Raw genomic sequence first — 21,306 nt, forward strand, 5'->3', positions numbered from 1 at the left:
AATCTACCATCAATGCATATTATTGCATCATGTTGCAGAATAACACCCATATTATTATTATTATTATTAAAAAAACCAACACCAATCTGGAGGGGCTCTGAATCAACTTTTCAAAAGCGGGATTATAATGAAACTTCAGGAAAGTTTTTAACCAAAGTTATAATTGAGCTCTCCTAAATTATTTCTTTATACTTCCACCTAATGTCTAAGCTGCTGAAGTTAAAATGCTTTATCTCCTCATTGCTGCAAACGGCTTCACTAATATGAAAACCATGCAGACTAATTACTGGTATAAGTTTTATGTTTAATTAGGATTTGAACCAAAATCCATTAAAATCACTGGCTCTAATGGTGTTTGGACAAGCTGGCAGGGGAATGCAAAATCTATTTGCATGGTATCCTCACTATTACAAAAATGTTATTAACCTAAATGTTAGGTGTACTATGCCAAGTATAACTTCATTTCTATGCCATTTTATTATGGAAGCCAATCTCTTCCACCTTGGCTCGCGTGTTTCGGCCAGTTTTGGACTTAACAAATGGACCTTTTCCAGAGCCAATATTCAGATGTTCTAAAACTGGTCCCAAGTTGCTAAGCCTTTGCTAAGCCCAAGTCTCTCACGTTCTTGATCAACACCACAGTCATTCAATTCACATTTGCATTGCAGGTTTCCAAAGCCTCTGCCCAGGACTAATCGACAAACCATTCTTTACTTATTAAAAGTTGCTTCTAGCAACCGCTAAATGAGCCCAGAGAAGCTATTTATTAATTGAACTCTAATCCAATGCATGCCTTCTGCCCAGAAACCTCATTTTGTTTTCATAGCAAGGAGATGGTAGCCAGCTATAAGAATGCAAAATGGAATGAATAATTCACATGTAATACAATATTTACCCCTCCCTTAAACCTGTGAAACAGCATTGGCTATTCTTCAGGAGAAATTTTGCATTTTAAAGCTGCTTTTCAAGCAAAACACCACTGGATTGGCTCCAGTGAAAGATATCATCTGTGAAGAGGGCATGCACAATCTGATGGTTGAGATCTAGAGTTTTCTTTGTTTTACTTGGGGCCGATATACACTTATGGTTTTTAACGTCAAAGTGGAGGTAAGTAATGGTTTTGATAACATAGATGGACACATAACATCCTACTTTGTATGTTCATAATACGTTATTACCCTGCCTTTTTATCAATTATTTTTTTTTATTGTTTTATGCTACTATATAGGTGAAAAACTGCTCATATGTCCCTGTGCTGTATTGTTTTTAACACTTGATTGGGAGCTGCCCAGAGTGGCTGGGGAGACTCAGCCAGATGGGCGGGGTATAAATAAATTATTATTATTATTATTAGTAGTAGTAGTAGTAGTAGTAGTACTAGTAGTGTTTTACTTTTTTTACTGCATTCAAACTCCAATGGTATTCAAGGGGCAGTGTTCAGGGAGGGAGGGAGGACGAATTAAAACATGACACCAGAGGAAAGAGCAGAACAACCAGAAGAAGAAGAAGAAGAAGAAGAAGAAGAAGAAGAAGAAGAAGAAGAAGAAGGGGAGGAGGAGGAGGAGGAGTTTGGACTTGATATCCCACCTTTCACTCCCCTTAAGGAGTCTGAAAGCGGCTAACAATCTCCTTTTTCCTTCCTCCCCCGGAACACTGTGAGGTGAGTGAGGCTGAGAGACTTCAGAGAAGTGTGTCTAGCCCAAGGTCACCCAGCAGCTGCATGTGGAGGAGCGGGGAAGTGAACCCGGTTCACCAGATTACAAGTCCACCGCTCTTAACCACTACATCATGCTGACTCCAGTGACTAGCAGCAGGGAAAGAAATAGCATTTTGGAAAATGGCGTGGCCGAGTATTGCTTACATTTGATGAAAGAAACCAAGGTAAAAAAAGTTTTCATTAACAGGTATGCCCTGTGACATTTTAGAATGACGTATGTAATATTGTTCTAATAGAGGGAAATAATGTTAAATACGTCAGTGTAGATCCAGCCTTAGTCACCTGTTTTTATGGATTCAATCTAACAGATGGTTAGATTGTTAATGGTTTGATATTGTAAACTAGCTTGGGATGAGGAAAGGGGGGAAGTTGGATAGACTGATAAGCTAGAGCAGGGATGGCAAACCTCTGCCCAGGGACTAAAATGTTACCCTCCATGTCTTTCGTTCTGGCCCTCAAAACTCTCCCTATCCCACATCTCTCACTGGTCCTGCTGCTTCATGCCCCAACTTGCCTGGAGGGAAGGTGTACTTGAACTCTGGCAACACACCTTGCTTGCTTGGAAGATGCAGATGTGCTTGTGTTTCTCCATGTGTGTAGAAATTAACCTGAAGGCAGCCCTGTTTAGGGAAGCTTTTAATACTGGATGAATCACTGTATTTTAATATTCTGCTGGAAGCTGCCCAGAGTGGCTGGGGAAACCCAGCCCAAATGGATGGGGTATAAATTATTATTATTATTATTATTATTATTATTATTATTATTATTAAACCTACTGTACAAAAGGTAAAACCTACAGTTGTCACTTTGCCCCATTTTGCCTCAAACCTCTCCAACAAATGTCATGGAAAGATGGCCATCACAAACCCTGTTCTAGTATATGACCCAATGAGGATAAACAGATCATAAAAGGTAAAGGTAAAGGGACCCCTGACCATTAGGTCCAGTCGTGACCGACTCTGGGGTTGTGGTGCTCATCTCACTTTATTGGCTGAGGGAGCCGATGTACAGCTTCCGGGTCATGTGGCCAGCATGACTAAGCCGCTTCTGGCGAACCAGAGCAGCTCACGGAAAGACCATTTACCTTCCTGCCGGAGCGGTACCTATTTATCTACTTGCACTTTGACGTGCTTTCGAACTGCTAGGTTGGCAGGAGAAACAGATCATACCTAGGGCTTTTTTTCAGAGGGAACTCGCCAGAACTCAGTTCTGGCACTTCTCAGGTGGGTTCTGGAACCTTTTAGGTCAGTGGCGTAGCGTGGGTTGTCAGCACCCGGGGCAAGGCAAGTAATTTGCGCCCCCTAACCCGTGGATTTTAGCACCCGAGTGCGAGCGCGCCCCCCCCCCCATGTTGCACCCGGTGTGGCCGGCACCCTTGGCACCCCCCACGCTACGCCACTGTTCCAACGTTCAGCTTCACTGGATGCCCACGAGTTATATTGTACAGAGAGAGGGATAAAAACTTTCCTCTCTGTCCACTCTCTCCTTGCCATGCCTTAGTTTTGCAGGCTTCTCTCCTGTCGCCTCTTGCTTGCCTTTTCTCTAAACTAAAAACAAACCCAATGCTGCCGCCTTTCCTCAGGGCACCGGCTCCATCCCCTTGCTTAGATTCCCTCTACCAAAGCTGAAAGCAGCCTGAAGTTCCTCCTGATCGTGAATGGGAAACAGCTGGCGAAGCCGGTGGCCTGCCAGGGAAGGGATCTCTTCCTAACCTGCTCCACGGAGCCCGTTCCTTGCAAGCGCTCCGTCTCCCTCGGATGGCGAGCGCCTTTGGAAACGCGGAGCAGGCGCTTGCCGGCGAGCAGCCCCCCCGCCCCTTCCCAAGCTAATCCTTTTAAAACCGAAAGCCCCTTAACCCGCTGGCGAGAGGCTTAGCCGGGCCTTGCCCGCCCACCGGCTTCCTCTCGGAGGTTTTTGGGGAGCGCAGGGCGCGGCGAGGCCCGGCGGCGCGTCGGGGTGCGGAGGCTGCCCGTGCCGGCCAGGCGTCGGTGGCGGCGTCGGCGCTGCTGCAGCGGCTGCTCCTCCTGCGAGCAGTGAGTGGAGCGCAGCCGCAGCGGCGGCGGGGGGCGCGCGCGCGCTAGGGCGCAAGGCTGGCGGTGGCTGCGGGGAGCCCGGCGGAGGAAGGAACTTGTCCCTTCCCTCTGGATTCGCGCCCCCCCCGATGTTGCGCCCGGTGCGGCTGGCACCCTTGGCACCCCCCACGCTACGCCACTGTTTTAGGTGAGTTCCAGCAGTTCTCAGGTAGGTGCTATTGCCATTCTAAGAGAAAGAGAGAGGCGTTCGTGGTGAGTTTCAGCACCTCCTTTTCTAGAAGAATAGCACTGGTCATATCTGATCTATGACATAAATTTATGGCCATTCTAATTGTACCAACAGAGAGCATTTCAAGTTTGAAGAAAAGAACTCCAAGCTTAACGTATTCTGATGATAGTGACGATGCAAAGGCAGAAGAGGCTTATGTTAATATTAGACCAACTTCAGCAATGGCAAACATTTTTTTACTGACATTTCAGCCTCACACTAAAGAGAGGTCCTAGTAGTCATTTCAGGGCCAGGGTTGGCCCTTCCCATGAGACAAGTTGAGCAGCAGCTGTCTGTCCCTAAGCAAAATTGCTCAATGGATTCGAATGTAGCAAGTACTTTAAATGTAAGTACTTTAAATGTAGACATGCACCACCACCTGGTAAAGTTACATTCATTTCAAGTTACATTTCTCAAAAATGTTGAAATAGCTTCGGACAAAATCCTTATATCTAATCCTACACATCTAGGATAAATGAAGCCAAAGCTGTCAATAAATGTATTTTGTACATCGGTAACCACATTAATGACCATGTTATCCTTCTGTATACTTGCCTCATCTTTCCATTCCAGCTTTCCCTTCTTTTTATTCTTCCTCCTTTTCTTTACTTATATATGCCCTTTCTGCATCAGATCTTCTCATTTTCGGTTATGGAGTTTTAAGTTTCATATGATGAGGGAGTTTGTCCTCTTGTAACAGTCATGCAAAATAGTATAAAATCAAAACAACTTATGCTAAAGAACAAAGTATATACCCAGATGGGTGGGGTATAAATAAATTATTATTATTATTATTATTATTATTATTATTATTATTATAGTATGCAAATTCCCCACACTGGCATGATGTGGACAGGTTTCAGATGCCAGCTTCTCTTGCTGCAAACATTGAATTGCCCAGGTAAAGGACTTTAATGCACAGAACTCTGACTATAGGATTTTGCTTCAGATGTTGTGCTGCCTTTGCTCCCCTCAAACAGGTGCTCTCAAGCCACCCTGAATCCAAATCTGAAATGGCACCCTACAGCTACTTGCATAGGAGCCAACTCTTAGGGACTGAGGTCCCTTCAGCCCCCCCCCAATATATATATTTTTAGGGAGTCAGGCTCCCCCCCCAAGTTGATGGGCATTGCCATTCAAATTGTGTGTGTGCACCATGACTTGTGATTGATTATGCAGGGCGGCGCTTGCCTGCCCCACCCCCCAAAATATTTTATTCAAGTTGGCACCCCTGGCTACTTGTTTCCCAAGACTTTTACACCATTGCCAGTTCCCAAGTCTTGAAGTACTTCAATCCTTGAGAGCCAGTGTGGTGTAGTGGTTAAGAGTGGTAGTCTCGTAATCTGGGGAACCGGGTTCGCGTCTCCCCTCCTCCATATGCAGCTGCTGGGTGACCTTGGGCCAGTCACGCTTCTCTGAAGTCTCTCAGCCCCACTCACCTCACAGAGTGTTTGTTGTGGGGGAAGAAGGGAAAGGAGAATGTTAGCCGCTTTGAGACTCCTTAAAGGGAATGAAAGGCGGGATATCAAATCCAAACTCTTCTTCTTCTTCCTTAGCAAGATTCAGCTAATACAGACAGCTCCTCATATGCCATTCTCTCTCTGTGTTTATTTTAAAAAAACACACAAATATAGACCCATATTGTTTATGCAACCATCACAATTCACTTAGCATCATTAGAGTTTTTACTTGCCTTTAACAGTTTCCATATTTCTGAATCATATGGCTGTATTTCAGAGAAGAAACAGGCTTGGCAGTGCCTATTATTATTTCGAGCATGTGCACAGACAAAACCCTGACAGCTTTCTTCTGTTGTAACTCTGTGAGATGCTCTTAGTTTTTAGGGCACATCTTATTTCACCTTGACTTGAGCTGTTGTAAACATTCAAACTGTGGGATGAATTCCTAGAAGATCAGTATGAGCTCATGCAACAGCAGTGATTGCCAAAGGAATACTGTGAAGGATAGACCTCCACGTACCTTACCTCAAACAACTGATAAAGGTTAATGCACAGTTTGCTGTCCACTATGATAGATTAGCGTTTTAAGATTGTATCCAAGCCAAACTATAGCTGGATCTAGACACGCCAAAGAAGCGATTCAGTGAAGCGCATTGTAAACTCATACAGGGAAATCCAGTAGGGAAAGATGGGACTCCACAGTGCTATCTGGTGTCATAGTGTTATCATGCATGTACAACACACATAAAACATTTTTTCTTTACGAATTTAACTGAGTCCTATGAAGCATCTGATAGCAACAGGATTAGAGACCTGCCTGCAATGGGAAAACAAATTAAGTTGGAGGTAGCTAACCTGTAGCCCTGTGGATGTTGCTGACTATAACATCCATCACACCAGGCCATTGGCCATTCGGGCTAGAACTTATGGAAATTGCTCCAGTAACATCTGGAGGGCTAAAAACAGTAGACAAATGGAAGGGACACTGTGGTTCTCCATTCCTGATGATTCAAGGTGAGAACATTGGCAATGAAGTTGGCAACTCAGCCAGGTACAAAAAAGGTCAGTCACTAATTGCAAGTATTTTGTTTAAAGATCGGTCCAGAAACAAAATCCACTGTCTGCAAGTTTGTGATCAGCATGTGATCCCACCTGTGGTCTCTGAAGAAAACTGTGAGTACTTCCAGACTGTCACTGTTTTCGGATGGGATTTACTCATTGACTGACAGATTTATGTTGCATGATTAAAGTTGATTTGATGCCGATGGGCAAAAAACCCACTCCACACACACACACACACACACACACCACACCCCTCCCCCAAAGGATTTCTTGCAATAACCAAAGTGATGTGGAATTGCACTGGGAAATGTGGGGTCAAATTGCTTGATGCAACGTTGTATAGCCTTCCCTCAAACAAATCAGTTTGTATTAACTTATTTAAAATGTGTATTTTGGTACATATAGTTAACTGCTTCTAGCTCCAACAATCACACCTAGATTTGCTCAAATGTAAATACTTGCAACAGGGGGTGCAAATAGGATGTCCCTATTTTTTATCAGAGCAATGTTGGTGGGTATGAAGTTATGTGACCCCTGAGTCAAGGAGATAAGGAACTTTAAAACCTATAGGAGACATCTGAAAGCAGCCCTGTATATGGAAGTTTTTAAGTGTTTTATTAAGTTTTTAGATATGTTGGAAGCTGCCCAGAGTGGCTGGGGTAATCCAGTCAGATAGGTGTGGTATAAATAATAAAATTATTATTATTATTATTATTATTATTATTATTATTATTATGGAATAGGCTGTCCCTGTTTTCATCAAAGAAATGTTGGAAGGCATGAGAGGAACAAAATTAAATGTACAACAGAAACAATTGTTAACATTGAAGAACTGGTGATTTGCCAGGAGATTCACAGACTATAAGCTTCAGTTTGTTCCAGGTGAGAATACCATGGTGTAATTTGGCTTTTACATCCATATAACACGTTTCCAAAGCAATTCATATATCCTTGAAATGATCCCCTATATAAATGTAGTTTCATCTGTTCAAGCAGCAGAGGGGAAAAAATCTTTAGAACAACCAGGAAGATAAAATACAGAGCAACCTTTTATATCAGTGCTGATACAATCAGAAGGAACTAAATGGACTTAGAAACTTCATTTGTTTTCGGAGTTTAACACCTAAAAGTTGAGATATCCATTAGTCAGAAACTAAGTTTTAGAAATAGCAATGTTGGTGGGAATATCTGCAATGTGTATGCATGAGTTGGCAGCACTTCACACAACCTTTCTTTTACAAGGTTCCCTGATGTGTGAGTGCTTCCTACATGCAGAACTGTGCCTTTGGCCTCCTAGATGCATGTGTTCATACATTGCGGGGGGGAGCAGGGGTGCCAACAGGAATTTTGGGGGCTCATAACACTGCATTTTGGGGGGTGGGGAGGCCCAGAACACTGTATGCTGATTCATCCTGCCACCCATTTTTATGTTTCTTCCATTTTCCAGGGACAGTCCCCGATTTACAGAAGCCATCCCAGTTTCTGTTTTGATCCTGGAATGTCCCACTTTTCCTTAGGACATCCCAATTTCCATTGGAGAAATGTTGGAGGGTATGGAAAAGGACATCCCTATTTTCATGGGAGAAATGTTGGAAGGTATGAACACACTTTAAGGCTGAATCTACACAGCTATAAAAAAACACTCTGAAGATTCTCTGAAAAAATGTTTTAAACCTCACAATGGAAAATTCCACTGATTTCCGATTTCCATCTCTATAGTGCCATCTGGTGTCACGGTGTTATAATACATTTATGACGTTTCATTTTTACTAATGTAGCTGAGTCTTATGTGGGGCTGTAACTGCATCTTATCTGGAAGCGGTAACTAGTCCAGAATGTTGTGGCAAGACTGCTCATAGGTGCAGTAGTTCTGCACTTGAACTTCCTATCTAAACTACTGTAGCAGGGAAAAGTGATCCCTCCCTTTCAGTGGACTTCATAGCTGGTGTAAGTCTTATCTTTGCATACCCTTGCCCATTCCTAAAAATGTGGCGTGTTATTTTCTATATAATTTACAAGTTCTTTTAGTGACTGTATCAAGCCAGTACATAATACTGATAAAACAAGAGAAGACAGAAAACACATTTTGTAGGTGTGTGTCCACTCTCTTGTGGGGATGATCTATTTTTTCATTTTACCACATTTTATCTCGACAAGCTGTGCACAGATTTCATTTCTCTGAAATAACATAAAATTTATGAGAACAAAATGAAGAGGAATTGTATTTGTATTGGTTTTCCTTCCCAACAACGCATCTAACTATGTTGTGCACAACAAGACATGATTTGGCTGCACGTCTTGAGAAATGCCATCCTACGGTCATTCTTTCAGTTACTTTTCTGTCCATTTCTTCTGAATTTTCTTGCAATTTCCCCACATTTGCTTTGCTCGCTCCTGTCCTTGGATGTGCCAAATGCACAGCGGGAGAGAAAAACATATCATTTTCAGGTACCTGGATGCAAGAGGCTGTCATATGCCTTTGGCTCATTTTCTCTATCAAACACCTGCAAATAAAACTCTTCATTGACTAACTCCATTCTTTATCCTTTGAGTTATAACTGAGCTTTGATGCATTTTAAATTTCACGCACAAAAGGCCTTCATTTTAGTTCACCAAACTGTTTCTGTTGCTATAGAGCAAATGACAATGTTGTGGAGTTCATTTAAGCAGTTGTGGTTTCACTGGATATTAGGGAAGCCTGGGTTTCCACTTATCAGAAAGGCTAAGACAGATGGAGATAAAATACAGCCAAGCACTTTTTAAACCACCTTGTTGCTTAGGTACCATCTGAAGATGCAAGGCCCATATACTATCATTTTAATTTATTGAAAGGATTTGTATGACACACTTTGGATAACTATCATTCAGAGCAGCTCACATAAATTATAATGGAGGGGGAATAAAAGAAGTCTAAACTACATCAAAACAAAAACAGCACCAGCAGACACACAATAACAGCCCAAAAAAGCAATACAACAGACACAGAATGAACCCTCCTAACCTGTACATCTTTACTGAAAAGCGAGCCCCAACTGCACTCCCAAAAACTACATGAACTGAACCAACTGTTTCATGCAGATGTTGCACATCGTGGTAGACAACAAAAAATGACCTGAGGTACACAACAGCGAAGAACTGCAAGGTGGCGGGACCAAAGTATGGATGAGATAGGAATCCAGTGAGCTGGGTTTCTAAAGTGAATCTCATTCATATCATCGGCCCACACCAATGTGAGGAGTGGCTCACTTCTAACCTTTTGAACCTGCACATTGGCAAATTCCTATATCACTGACAGATTTCAATTATTAGGTGGTCTGCAGGTTGCCTCTCTTTGTTTTGTAGACAAGTGGCATGCTAGCAGGGGCAGACTTTGGTAATATGGTGCCCTGTGCAAGGTCAAAATTTGACACACACACACACACCTCACTGTGCCTCCACAAAGCTGAGTAAGGAAGGCTCTGGGTTTGGGGAAGGAAGCATGACAGGAGCCTAGAGCCCTCTGACCTTCTTCCCCAGGCTGGGCAAGCACTAACTAGGCTTTGGGAGGAAGCAGAAGGACTCTGGGATCCTGTCAGAGCTGGGAAGGAGGTGGGGAGGTGTTTCCTTGGCACTGCCTTAACTCTACCTTTAGGACAAGGTGCTCCTGCTGCATAGTGCAGTGCCACCTGGAAGAAACAGGACTTGATGATGCCCCACTGTTCCGAGAGACATTTTGCATGAGTAAAAGCATAGCTGCCCCCACAGAGGGATGAAAATAAGATGGTACTCTGAATAGAACTAGCCCTGGGAACAGTCCATGGATTTCAGCTCAAAGTTCTCAACATTCTCTTTGTCACTAGATTCTTTCAAACATAAAAGCTCGTCTTATTGTGAATTTCTATCACATAGTATCCACTCCCCTGTGAATTCTCCTTTTTCACCACTTCCAGATCAGAAACATGAGAGAAGATAAGATCCAAATTATGTCCTTATGTTTTATTGATGAATTGTTAATAAAAGTTTGGATAGATTGCCCCAAATTAATCTTCATTCAGACATGCGTTTTGATAGATTAGCCCTTGTTTCTGTTCTCTTCCCCCCACCCACAACATCCCCTCCCACCCTTTGAACCATCATCACCAAATGCAGTTCTTACAATAATCAGTGTGCTATTGTTTCAGTCTAACTAATCTCTTGATACTCCACTGTGGAACAGAAATGTAAAAACAAGGTGAATGAATGCCCACAATGATTAATTTCACAGTGATAGTTGTGCTGGTCCAAACGGCTCTATTTAAAGGTCATATTTTAGTTGCTATTTCCAGTACTACCCCCCCCCCCGATGTGTGATAACATTTATGGGTTGAAGCAATCAGAACTGCACATAGTATTTTAAATTTTTGTGCACCAGTGATGTATACAAAGGCATTCTGATGCTTCATGTTTTATTTTCAGCCCCCTTAAAATAATGGGTGCTGTACAACTCAATCATAAACAGGCAACCTGTGAAGTATGTTCTATTGAATTCAGTGGGTGTTACTCCTATGTAAGTGGGGTTATGATTGCAGTCTAAGTCATCCTCCGAATATACCCAGTGAAATCAACTGATTTCAATGCATCTCCTCTGAGTATGAGGAACATTAGATATCGCCCCTTAGAGATGCATGACTGGTTAGACTTATTGATTGCTGAAGCACACTTATCTGGTATCTTGGCTATTTCACCATATGAAAATGAGCTGCATCTCAGCCTCCTCTCATGCCAATGCCTGATCTGTTTTCATGTTATGCGTAGCCAAATTGAACATGCCCCATAAGACCCTGTTTGCACTGCCATGGTTTGGCAACAATTGTACAATATATCCATCTGCCATCTAAAAGATGTATTGTGGTTGGCTTTGCCACCCACTTGTAGTGACCCATCTGGTGGGCAAAAGCAAAAGGCGTGTTATAGGAGTAGCAATATTTACAGCATCACAGGAAATGCAGCTGTTCACATATTATGAGATTTGTGTTGTTCACCTAGTGGGCTGGTTTCTCTTGGAGAGTCTAATTTCCAAGTACATCTGTCAAATTGCTTTGCTTTTGGCTTAATATATTTTTCCTCCTTCCTTGGCATATCAGAGAGGTTAAGGGGGCAAAAAGAGAACATGTTAGCAGAGTTTGCTGCCATCAAAATCCAGATCTCTGCTTTTGAAATCGAGCTATTCTGTAGAAACAACTGGACAGGAAACAATGTCATTTGTGGAAAACAAAGAGTATAGCATTATCCTTTCATACAAGAGTACAGTGCAATGCAAATGGAATCTGCAATGCTAATTGTGAGAAAATACAGATTCACTTCAGCAGGTAACTATCTTGAATATACTGTCCTACTTGGTGGAAGGCAGAAATATATGTGGATGTCAAGGGGCAGAGTTTATGTATCCCCATAATTTACTTTGGATAGGCATGAAGTAAGGCAGGTTTTATTTCTGAGACCTGTAGACAACTCTGATTAGCATCCATCTACCCTTTTTCTCATTCCATATTGTTTGTTTGTTTGTTTGTTAAATATGTGTATATGCTGACTTTTATTAGTCTCCCCCCCAAGGCTGTAAACATCAGTAATAAAACAATGCAACAACTTTTCATTAAAAACACAATGCAATATTCACAAAATATAAGTAGAGAAGAAAAATTCAGTTTGAATATCAGTGAATAAACGGCTGTGTTATGCCTCACCTGTTGCCAGAATTCACAACTTGCTGGGGTTCCCAGTCTTCAGGGAGAATGCTGTTGAATTCAGATCCTGTTTGTGGGTTTGTTTGTTGATCGCTGTGAGAGTATTTGATGAACGCTAGTGAAAGCACCAGATTTTGCCTCAAGTGAAATTCAAAATGAATGTGGGGGTTTCTTCAAAGTTCAGTCCCTTAAGAGCACACTAAAAGAAGGGCCCTGCTAGTTCAGACTTAATGCTTATCCAATTCATTTCTTAATATTTTAATGGTGGCCAGTGCCAACCAGATTCCTAAGGAAAGTCCGCAAGCAAGGCATGAGTGCAAGACCATTCTCCTACTTGTGGTCTCTAGCAGGGGTGGACTGAGGCATTTTGGCATCTGGGGAGAAGGCAAAGCTGGATGGTGGACTGCATCCCCTCTCGCTAACTTGGCAGGAAGAGAGGCATTCTGCCTTAGGTGCCAATTCCTGCAGGCTGAGGCACTTTGAGCCCCCTCAATTTTTAAAGGGGGGGCGGGTGCCCCCATTGTTGAGGCTAAACGCAAAGCTGGGCACAGAACAACGCCAGGACATCATGCAACGTCATGCAAGAGACATCAACGCATCACGTCGCTTCGGGCCCCCTCAATGTACCTCAGAAGGTGGCGCCTCTGCATTCTGCAGACCTATGCTGCCAGTCCCTTCCTGCTTCTATAGGCTGGGGAAGCCAGCAGCAAAGCTGGTGTCAGGAATGAGCCAGCTCCAAGTGAAGGTTTGCAGTCAATTGCAGAAAGCAGCCACGAACAGAGAGGCTTTGATGTTAGTCAGACAGGGGAGAGCCGGCAGCTGCAGAGAGGCTGATAAGGCAGTAGCTGAGAGCAGGCTAGAACACAGCCAAAGCTTGTCAGAAGCACAATCAGGCATGGATAAACTCAGACAGCCTCTCAGACCCGGAAGAGGTTGGAGCTGATCCAATAAGTCTGAGGAGTTTGCGAATGGGAGGGTTGTTAGGAAGCAAAACAAGAGACGTAAGTGTTGTAAGTTCAATATCTGCTGGAGACACCGGAAGGAGTCTTCAGAAGGGTCATCTTGAGTAATGATGCCAGAGGCTTTGTTAGAGCCATCCGGAGCTATCTGCTTGTTTTTGCATAGAGTGTGTGAGAGAAAACTGATAGATGAGGTACCTATAGAGGAGCAATGAGCCAATTGCTATTATATTTGGGGTCATATATAGACCTGGCAGAGTATCAGACCCACAGAAACAAGAAGATATCAAAGCAATCTATCAAAAATTAATTTACAAGCACCTAAAGGAAAATCGGTTCATACAAGCAGGTAATCACCCATAAGACTCTACCTTCCCACTTGTTGTAAGAGTTTAGCCAAAGAAATCTGTGAGAATAATAAAGGGTCTGCAAGGAGACGCATGATAACATGAAGGTATTTCATAAAATTTAGCCAGAAGAAAAGCTTCTGGTGGTGTGTGTGTGTATACGTTGACCATTTTCAAATGTTGTTTAATGCATCGGAAAGGAGACGCCAATACACACAGACAAAAGGGCAACGGATTTCAGGGAAGAGCTAATTTAACATTGTGATAGTTTACTTTTTATATGAGTGATTCAGCTGTGCAGACAAAGGAGGAATCAGTGTTGAATCGATTTATACACAGAATCTGGTGGTTCCAACTTGATCAAGCTTTGCCTGTATTGAACTGCCTTTTGTTTGAAGCTCCTGGTTGTGTCTGAGCTGCTTTTTCATAGCCAGCCACCCCAAAAAGTTACATGCAAATTTATATCATTATAATTATATCATTAAGTTATTATGAAGCATCTCATACATGAGAGAGAAACACACAGAGAGAAAATCAGGCCCTGTGCTTTTACATTGTTAAAGAAAAGCAGGTTACATCCGACTTAGTGACAGCCAGTGGGGCTTATATATAATTGCTTCTTTCTGTTGGAAGTGGATTTAATTAATAAATAATAAATTTGGCTTTATATAACTGGCAACGAGAGCTAAAAATTTTCAGGCCTGCTCTGTACTTGAGAATGTGCAATAGAGGTTTTATGAACAGTCAGGGCATTTAATAGAAATAAGTGCTGCATTTTCTTCTTCTCATTCTCGTCTCTCTCTCCTTTCTCGCCTTGTGCTACACTGTGTTTTCTTATTCACACTTAATGATTTCTGCAAGTGCCCAAGGAAGCTTTGGATTCACATTTTTCTGTGTGTGTTCAAATTATGCCAGTTCTCCAAATTATTATTCTCCAGTTACTTCTGTATCTGAGCATCACTAATTTCTTCTTTGTTTTCTTGGGCTCCTTCAGTGTTAGGCAGGTAAATATGGAAGAAATTTTATTTCAAGGGAAAATGCATGCATCTACATATTCACCATTTTTATTTTTATGCCTTTAGAAATTGCAACTTTACCTCAGTGACTATAATACGTGATGAAACAGCTCAGATACAGGTCTGTCATTTAGTTACCTTCTTTCTGGAGATGAAACAGAGGGGGGAAGGGATGAAAGCCAGCATAGTCAAAATGTGTTGCTAAGCCTTGGACTGCAGTCCTAAAGTCTGTTCATGCAGGTTTTTCCATTGCTGGCAACAGAATAGCAAAACAGAACATTTACTCAAGCAGCATAGTCTGTCCATAACCAACGAGAGTAAAGCCAACAGTTCTGCAGCTGGTTTTTCTTTACTGGATCATGGCTCTCTACATGAAATAACAATGCTACACAAATACCTGAGGGAAATGTACATTTTTGTACCAGCGTATCCTAAGGATATTTTTCCTTGGTTGTCTTTCGTGCAGGGGAGAAAAACTGTTGTGCAGAATAGGGCCGAAGTGTAGGCACCTATTTGTTGTTGTTGTTTAGTCGTTTAGTCATGTCCGACTCTTCGTGAACTCATGGACCAGAGCACGCCAGGCACTCCTGTCTTCTACTGCCTCCCGCAGTTTGGTCAAAGTCATGCTGGTAGCTTTGAGAACATTGTCCAACCATCTCGTCCTCTGTCGTCCCCTTCTCCTTGTGCCATCCATCTTTCCCAACATCAGGGTCTTTTCCAGGGAGTCTTCTCTTGAGGTGGCCAAAGTACTGGAGCCTCAGCTTCACGATCTGTCCTTCCAGTGATCACTCAGGGCTGATTTCCTTAAGAATGGATAGGTTTGATCTTCTTGCAGTCCATGGGACTCTCAAGAGTCTCCTCCAGCACCATAATTCAAAAGCATCAATTCTTCGGCGATCAGCCTTCTTTATGGTCCAGCTTTCACTTACACACATTAAAAACACACACATACAAAAAGAGAGCAAGAGAGAGAGAGTTTGCTGTGTTGCTGTCCTGTTCTCTTTCTCTGAACACAAGGCAACCGGAGAAACCAAACTGGACAGAATATTCGTCAGAGCTTAAAATGAACACTGAAACATAAACAGGTTTAAGGCACAGATGTGGATCCAAAGGGTGTGGAAGTGAAACGATTCTCTATGGTGGGCTGTAACACCCCACGTGGCATATGATATCCCATCAATCCTAGATATGCTATGAAGCAGAGATTAAGAAATTAGCCACTTTTGGTTAGAAGAGCAAAATAAAGGATATAATTTAGATCTGTAAACATCTCCGTGGTAGTAACATTTCAGCAGATGCTGTCAAGTAGTTTTTTTGGTTAATGACCCATGAGAAAGTAAACATCAGGTGTTCAACTAGGTCACGTGATAATACAGGAGTAATCCTGTCGAACTGTAGAGGAATGGAAAAACACTGCTGGCCTGATAAAATACAGGACTCGGCTATACAGCTGCAAATAAAACGTTTTAAGTGTGTTTTAAGTGCAACATACAATGTGACTCTAGATGGTGATGGCCAATTTATGGAAGATTTAATCTATTTTTAAAATCGCCTATATATATATATATATATATATATATATATATATAGGCTTTTCACAGCTTTTTTTATATGTGTGTAGATTCCACCACAGTCTTTCCTTTTATCACTAATAAACATGCTTTCACATTTTGCTGCATCTCAATTTATCCCATATTTTTCATGTTCTGCATTTCATCTGTGCACTTTGTTTCTTTTATAAAACTTACATAACACCCTTTGTCAGATGAGTCACAACAATAAAATGCATCACAAATGCATCACAACAACAACAACACAGCAGCAGCAGCAGCAGCAGAAACGACAACAACCCAATTTATGAACTGGAACCAAATGCATTAGGAATTTAAAAAGCTCTGTCTAGAGAGAGGGTCCAATACTAACTTGTGACAGATTGGTGTAAAAACAAGACAAGTTATCTCCCCACAAGCAGGAGACGGATCAATTTATTTTTCATCTGAATTTGGGCTCCATCCTCAACCCCCACTTCCCTATAAAACAAGACTTGCTAAGTCAAGTTAGCAGTAGCCACAGTGGTCCTGTCCCATGGATAGGAAATTATGGTCTCCAGCTGGTTGGTCAAGAGGTGTGAGTAGTTCTTGTGACACTCTAGTAGCCCTTGGGAAAACTATGCTTTCTGAGGGTCTACCTAGAGAAATGACCTCTCACATTCTCTTTCTCTTTGCCCCTACTATTGCTAGTTGCCTGACAAGTACCATGTAAAGAAAATAATGAGAGTGTCTGGGTCTCAACTAGGGCCAGGGCCTTTTCAGTAGTGGCCCCGACTTGGTGGAAAGCTCTGTCACAAGAGACTAGGGCCCTGCGGGACTTGACATCTTTCCACAGGGCCTGCAAGACAGAGCTGTTCCGCCTGGCCTTTGGTTTGGACTCAGTCTGACCCCTATGTTTCCCTCCCCTTATGGTTTTGATCTATGGGCTACTTTTAAAGTAAGGCTGCATTTTAAATTGCATTTTAACCTGTACCCCCCCCCCAATTATGTTTTTACTGTAATTTTACTGGTGTTAGTCGCCCTGAGCCCTGAGGGCGGGGTATAAATAATAATAATAATAATAATAATAATAATAATAATAATAAGTGCCCAGCAGGTGGAGTGGAGGGAAGCTCTCAGGGTGTTGTGACTAAATCAGAAATTATTCTTTCGCTTGGCTTTTAAACCAAGCCAGAGAAAAAATTCAGGACTCCTAATGTTCATCTTCAGGAAGAGGAGGCTTATTATAATCCCCACAAACTTCTAATTTGGCCCAGATCCAGCAGGCAAAACTGGCATCTCCTATTCTTCAACCCTGCCTGATCAGAAAGGGAAAAAGTGAGGTGCCAAGAGGAAAATTTGGTCTGCCCTGCAGTTGCAAGGAGGATGCCTGCTTATCTATCTGAGAGCTGATGGAGAAATAACATATCGGTTTGAACATAATATTGAAATGCACTTCAAATTTTACTTGGTCAAAAAATGGTCTTCTATAGTGTGCCTAGTTTAGGGAACAGTAGTATATAGTTCCGTTATAATCTTTGTTCCATGAAAATTAAATATGGAGTCATATGCTTTGTCATATGCTTTGTATACATAATATTAATTCTTCAGTTATGTTTTAAGAAAACAGATTCCTGCCCACTGGAAACAAACAAACAAAAACCCCTTTTACTGTTGCAATTACGTGTATTTTATGTACTCTTTTATGTGAGATAATGAAAGATCTTACCTTATGTTATGTATCTATTATTAACCTGCTACGCTTTGTCCGTGTTCTGTTTTTTTAGGGATGATGTCGATTTGTTCCAATGCAAAAGTAAATGTCAGCATCTCCTTGACATACCTGTCTTCTTTTTTCATGTCAATTTCACTCTTCATTTCATATTAGCTTGTTATGTTTCTATAATTGCATTTCCATTTTTCTCTCATGAAAACGCCACCAGTTCTATAGAAATTAAAGCAAGAATTCTTATACTTAAAATAGTCTTGATTTTAATTTGTATTGTTGAAGCAGTCTGGAAGAACCTGAATTTTTAAAATAGCCATCGTAGTTAACTACCCAAGCAATGTTTTATTAATAGAAACAACCTCACTCTGAATTGGTTTCATTTCCTCTCAGGGATGTTTCCATTTACCCAATCCTGAGTGCCTTCGTGACAAGCAGGGGGTTCTCATGAACTCTTGCTTGGAAAGAAAGCACAAAGGCTACGTGTGGCCGCTGTTGCCACATTAATCTGACAGGCATCAGAAATTATATGGAAGCTGAGCTTCTCAGTGCAAGGTGGTGTTCCAATGTCCATTGAGCATTAGGGCAGTTCATAACAAAACTTTTTTTTAAAAAAAATGCCTGCTCCAAAGGTCTTATCTTACCACACTAGTGATTATATAGCTATATCTGAAATTTTATGAATATCAGTTAATATCTTGACCCTCCTCCACGAAAATAGCTATTTACTTGGCCGTTTTTCTTTGTCTTGAAGGCTGAAATTTCAATTCAGTGGAGCGGGGTGAACCAGAGCAGCGCATGGAAACACGGTTTACCTTCCCGCCAGAGCGGTACCTATTTATCTACTTGCACTTTGATGTGCTTTCAAACTGCTAGGTTGGCAGGAGCAGGGACCAAGCAACAGGAGCTCACCCCGTCACGGGGATTCGAACCACTGACCTTCTGATCAGCAAGTCCTAGGCTCTGTGGTTTAACCCACAGCGCCACCCGCGTCCCTATAAATCCATGTCACTCCTATGTCTTATAATCTGAGCTCATACCTTCTGTGCTTTGAGTGCTTTCTGTTCTGCCACCTTCTCAGCTCTTCTTGACCTTGGGCCGAGCAGAGGAATGCTTTCCAGAGACAGTGAATCTGTTAACACACTCTCTCTCTCACAGTGTTTCTTCTCCTAGTTGTTCCCCATCCAGTATTTCCCAGCTTCTGCCTTCTGAACTATGTCCCCTCTGCAAACCACTGCTCCAAATCTATACTGTCCTCCTGCTCCTGGGAAGTTTCAGAATCCAAATCAGGAGCAGGGAGAGGGGGAGGCTCCCACCATTCCTCCTCAGTGCAGCCCCTGACACCAATGGTAAAAAAGAGCACTGAAACTACAGCTGACTAGCACTGAGCATCAATGAAGTGTACAAAAGCAGTTTGCTTTGGGGAATCTTTCGAGATGTATTTCAGGTGTCCCCAAAGGCCTTTTTTTCATTCCTAAAGCCTACTTGTGCCTTAAAATCGTTCGAGCAGGACCTTCTCTTTGTCCCGTTATCAGGGGAGATATATATTGCAGCAAGTTATGGTTCTTTTCCCGTGCTTGCAGTCTTGGGATTGTTTTAGCACATGACGGTGTATGTTTTCATTCCACATTGTGGGAAGTGATGGGGACAGGATGTTTGTATTACTGCATTTCCATGATGCAGGACTCTTTGTCCTTTGTCCTTTCTCTTTGCTGTTTGATGCTGATGAGGAAGGAGCTGAGTCAGAATGCTCCGAGTGTATTATATGTAAATAAAGTAGTTTAGCCAAAATGCTGCGCTACTGAGTCTGTACGCTGACTGCACAAACTCTGCTGATCTTAAAGTGTGCTGATGCCTCTTGGTATCAGTCGCTGTGATGTTCAGGCTGGAGAAAGATTTTGAAGCTCCTGAACAACTGACCAGGAGGGAGAGAACATGCCAGTCATGCATGTGTCTCTGCCAGGTTCCTACTCATGTGCGGGACCTCCTGACAATAAGTACCCATCTCAAAATGAGGAAGGACAGAGCCTCTATTCGGAAAACCTATATTTGATAGACTGAACCAAATGCTTTAGGCATGAAAAACAGCCCTTTGGGGACACCTGAAATGCATCCCGAAAGTTCTCCCAAAGCAAACTGTTTTTGGCTATATTGGGATTCTGTGATGTTGGTCCTGAAGGATCTGCACTGATTGCCTGTTTGATTCCAAGTCCAATCCAAGGTTTTAAACAAGGCACTCCCAAGTTTGTTTGGGGTCCAATTTCATCTACCAATATCAGGGGCTGCCTGTAACCTCCAGATTGAAATACTTGTACCAAAAATATTATTTATTAAAAACTTTCTGATTAATTATTGCACCCTTTTAGCCAACCACAAGGATTTCGATCCGATCAATCAACTAAACGTCGCAACAAATACTTCTTTGCAACTGGAGATTTTTCAGCGCAGAGTCACAAGACTAGGAGCAAATGCATGCATCGCCAGAATGATACATTTTGATTTTGAAGGAGAAGGAGCAAGACACTCATGTGTCATCTTGACAGCAGCCAGCAACACTGGCATCAACAATAAACATCTGCTACTTTTCACTTCCAGGGGTCTTTGCATTATTTTCCAAAGTTACTTCTTTTTTCTTTTTTTACTGTTAGGCAAACTGTTTCCTGGAATATTTACCCAGAACATATTTCATATGTACAAGCTTTAGTAAGTGGAGCTGAAGCAAACAGATGTGCTAACCCCAATGTGCACTTTTTATAGTGGATCCCCAGTGGGGCTGACATTTTAAATGGAGACCAAATTCTCATTAACTTTCGGCAAGCTATTGACTTTCAGCATACATAGGCAGTCACTGCTTGTTGAGAAATGTTATTAGAAAGTGAGGGTAATCAACAAATAGCAGGCTTTGCCGTCCTTCTGTTGAACATTTCTCAGCCTAAACTAATCAGAGCAAGGTGCAAGCGTGATGAAAGCTTTTGAAGACATCTTTAGTAGAGAAAGCGTCATTTCCACACCAACCAAAAGAGAACATTCTTACCCTTGTCAAAGAAAGCACATGTAGGTGGAAAGAGGCAAGCAAAAGTTTAGCAAATCCTCCTAGACAGCTTTGGAAAAAGAAACCACACAAATTCTACTTTCTGCTGCAGGGCTGCAGAACTTTTTAAACTTGTAAGCTGATTGGCTACTCCAAGCATGTGATTTCTCTTCATTTGCTTGTTTGCCTCATTGGGTCTTCTTTCTGTATTTATCATCCGGGGTCAATAGTGTTTGAGTAAAGGAGCTTTTAATTGATTTGTCATGCTGTGGTTATTTTGTTTGTTTGTTTGTTTTGAACATTTCTATACTGCCCAATTAACCATGTTCCCTGAGCCATTTACAATCCTTTTAAAAGTAAAAATCGATAAAATACAAATATAGCGAAACCAAAACCAATCTATTGCTTACAGAAACTGCATATCAACATCAAATCAGAGCAAAACCATTGCAAAGT

General features: G+C 42.0%; 3 long non-coding RNA genes across 5 annotated transcripts in view; 2 read left to right on the forward strand and 1 right to left on the reverse strand.

The window, feature by feature from the left end:
• Window positions 1–357: 357 nt before the first annotated feature.
• LOC308475978 lies at window positions 358–8,249 on the forward strand. Its single transcript, XR_013985604.1, has 3 exons — window positions 358–1,881; window positions 6,574–6,651; window positions 7,988–8,249. It is a non-coding gene; the product is annotated as an uncharacterized lncRNA (long non-coding RNA).
• A 4,911-nt stretch (window positions 8,250–13,160) lies between these two features.
• On the forward strand, window positions 13,161–21,107 carry LOC308475990. The gene is made up of 2 exons (XR_013985617.1): window positions 13,161–13,550; window positions 20,186–21,107. It is a non-coding gene; the product is annotated as an uncharacterized lncRNA (long non-coding RNA).
• Window positions 17,209–21,306, reverse strand: part of LOC308475865 — a 57,284-nt gene continuing 53,186 nt past the window's right edge. For all 3 annotated transcript variants that reach the window (XR_013985435.1, XR_013985436.1, XR_013985437.1), the window contains one exon: window positions 17,209–18,038. This is a non-coding gene — a long non-coding RNA (uncharacterized lncRNA). The remainder of the gene's footprint in view (window positions 18,039–21,306) is intronic.

The sequence above is a fragment of the Podarcis pityusensis genome (genome assembly GCF_964106645.2).
Source record: "Podarcis pityusensis genome assembly, chromosome: 4".
NCBI classification, from domain to species: Eukaryota; Metazoa; Chordata; class Lepidosauria; order Squamata; family Lacertidae; genus Podarcis; species Podarcis pityusensis.